General features: G+C 37.6%; 1 non-coding gene across 1 annotated transcript; it reads left to right on the forward strand.

Moving 5' to 3' along the window:
• The first annotated feature begins 2,428 nt into the window (after positions 1-2,428).
• Positions 2,429-2,535, forward strand: LOC148580215 (small nucleolar RNA R71). Its single transcript, XR_015897530.1, has one exon. It is a non-coding gene; the product is annotated as a small nucleolar RNA R71 (small nucleolar RNA).
• Positions 2,536-3,284: the final 749 nt, after the last annotated feature.

Genomic DNA, 3,284 nt, shown 5'->3' on the forward strand with positions numbered 1-3,284 from the left:
GAGCAAAGGCCCAATTCAAAGCTTGAAGACCATTTGAAGAAAGTGTATAAATAGCTTAGGATTTAAGTTTTAGAGGAGCTTCCCTTTTAGTTTTTGGCTGAGTAGTTTTTGGAGAGCTTTTGGATTTTGAACTGTTCTGAGTTTCTGAGTTTGGGGAAGGAGAATTGAATTCTCTTCCTCTTAGTTTTCTTGTTTTCAATTTCAATTACACTTGTCTTGAGTCTTGGGTGTTGAGAATTGGGGAAATTCTGTCTCAATCTCACCTTGAGATCTCTTTCTGTTTCTTTTACTGCATCATTGGAGAATTGAGATTTACATTCAAGCTTTCTTCTGTTTTGATCTTTAATTTCTTGCAATTGAATTCTACATTTGGATCTAGGAAGGCATTGAGATCTAGACTCGATTATCTAGTCTCTTGGGTCCTGAGATCTGGAGTTTGCATTTTAAATTCTCTGTTTAAAGCTTTTCAAGTTCATTTACATTTCCGTTTGAGATCCGGTTCAATTCAAGTCACTTTCTACTTGTCTGATTAATGCAATTTACTTTTCCTTGTTTAATTTCTGCAAATCCACTTCCTAATTCCCTTTATAATTCAAGCCATTTACATTTCTTGCACTTTAAGATTCTGCAATTTACATTTCTTGCAATCTAAGTTTCTGCAATTTACATTACTAGTTCTTTAAGATTCAGCTTATTTACTTTCTTTGATCTTTAATTTTCTGCAATCTACCCTTCTCCCTTTACATTTCAAGCAATTTAGTTTCTGCAATCACAAATCACCCAACCAATACTTGATTCGCTTGACTAAATCAACCACTAAACTAAAATTGCTCAATCCTTCAATCCCTGTGGGATCGACCTCACTCCCGTGAGTTTTATTACTTGATGCGACCCGGTGCACTTGCCGGTTAGAATTGTGTGTTCGGGATTCATTTTTCGTTTTCCGCAAAAACACCATCACTATCTTTGTGGGTTGTGCCTCTTGGATTTGTAGCTTCTTCATCACATACAAGGGCATTAAATTAATTCTTGCTCCCATATCACATAATGCTTTCTCAAAGGTTTTGATCCCAATGGTACATGGAATTTGAAAGCTCCCTGGATCTGGCATCTTCTTTGGTAAGTTATTCTGAATGATGGCACTGCATTCTTTAGTCAGGACCACGTCTCAACTCCCTTTAAATGCTTTTTCTTTGACAACAACTTCTTCATGAACTTGACATAAAGAGGCATTTGTTCCAAAACCTCAGTAAAAGGAATATTGATTTGCAACTTTCTGAAGACTTCTAAGAACTTTGAAAATTACTTGTCCTTGGTCTCCTTTTGAAGTCTCTGAGGATAAGGCATTTTATGCTTGTACTCAGGAGCCTTTGGCAGTGTAGGATAAGTGTCAAGAGAGTTTGGAAATGGGTTGTCTGCACACTTTGGAGGGACGTGCTCTACTTCTTCCTTCTTCTCCTCCAGAGCTTATTTTTCAACTAATTCTCCATTGACCTTGGTCTCAGAGCCAACAACTTTACCACTTCTCAATTGAATAACCTTGCAATCTTCTTTTTCAACTGGCTCCTTATTAACTTGTGCTTTAATACTTGCCACTTGTCCATCTATCAAGGTGATAGCCTTGCATTCCTCTCTTGGATTTGGAATTATGTTACCAAGAAGGCTATTAGTGGTCCTCTGATCAATTTTATTAACTCTTGTGGCTATTTGACCCATCTGAATCTCCAAATTCTTGATTGATGCTCTGGTTTCCTGCACAAAACTCTTCATCATCTCCCAATTAAAATCTTCTTGGGATTTAGAGTTTGCCTGCTGAGGTGGTTGTTGCTGCTTAGAATGAAATTGGCGGTTATTGTAATTGTTCTATTGGAAGCTGCCCTGAGAATTATTATTGAAGTTCTGAGGTCTCTAAGGTTGGTCTCTCCATCCAAAATTTGGGTGATTTCTCCACCCCTGATTGTAGGTCTGAGAATAGGGATCATTATTGGGATTGCTAGGGCCACTCTCCATGTAATTAACCTATTCGAAAGAGGATTGAGCATAATCATAAGTATCATTTTGCATAAAATTACCTGCCATGTCATAAGAGACCTCTTGAGGTGGATTTTGAGTGTTGATAGCTGAGACTTGCATGCCACCCATCTGCTGAGTAAGTAGATTTATTTGTAGAGACATAAACTTGTTCTGAGCAAGAAGAGCATTAACAGCTTCCACTTCCAACACACCTCTCTTCTGAGAAGTCTCAGAGTTCACAGGATTCCTGTTAGATGAGTGTAAATATCGGTTGCTAGCCATCAATTCAATAAGCTCAATAGTCTTGTCTGGTGTCTTCTTCTTGTGCAATGAACCATCTACAGAAGTATCTAAGCTCATCTTGGACATCTCACCTAAGCCTTTATAAAGGATATCTAGTTTGGTCCATTTGGAGAACATGTCCGGAGGGCATTGGCTAGTCAGTAGCTTGTATCTCTCCCAAGCTTCATAAAGAGTTTCACCATCCTTCTACCTGAAAGTTTGAACCTCCAACCTAAGCTTAGTAAGCTTCTTTGGTGGAAAAAATTTAGTAAGAAACTCAGGGACAACCTTGTCCCAAGTGTCCTAACTCTCCTTGGGTTGGGAATCTAGCCATAGCTTTGCTTTATCCCTCAGAGAAAACGGGAAGAGCATGAGTTTGTACACCTCAGGGTTCACTCCATTTGTCTTCACAGTATCACAAATCTGCAGAAAATCAGATATAAATTGATTTGGATCTTCATGAGGAAATCCATGATACTAGCAGTTTTGTTGCACCAGGATGACCAATTGTGGCAGTTATAGGAGGCACCACAATGATCTTTCCATAAAGATCTGCAGTAGGGGCAGAATAAGAGCCAAGCACTCTCCTTTGTTGCTCATCCCCATTCGGATTTGCCACATTGGCATTAACAGCATTATTAGGATCCATAGTAGACTCTGCAGCCTTGTAAAGTCTTGCTTATTGTAAACGTCACCTACAAGTCCTTTCAAAGTCTAACAGAGGTTCCTTGTCCCTGTTTCTACTCATAAACAGACAACAGACAAAAACAGATGAGATTCTCTACGTCAGGGTGCAGAGAACTCCCAATGAGGTAACTTGTGTAAAGAAATAAAATAAAAAAACTAAATAAATAAATAAAAATTTGAAAATAATAACTGAAATTAAATAAGAAAATTTTGAAAATTAATAGGAAAAATAAATAGGAAAATTAAAATAAATTTAACTAGGTAACACCAAACTTAATTTTAAAAATTAAGGAAAAATATTA

This window comes from Arachis ipaensis, chromosome B10, assembly GCF_059453495.1.
Source record: "Arachis ipaensis isolate K30076 ecotype BB chromosome B10, ASM5945349v1, whole genome shotgun sequence".
In the NCBI taxonomy this organism is placed as follows: Eukaryota; Viridiplantae; Streptophyta; class Magnoliopsida; order Fabales; family Fabaceae; genus Arachis; species Arachis ipaensis.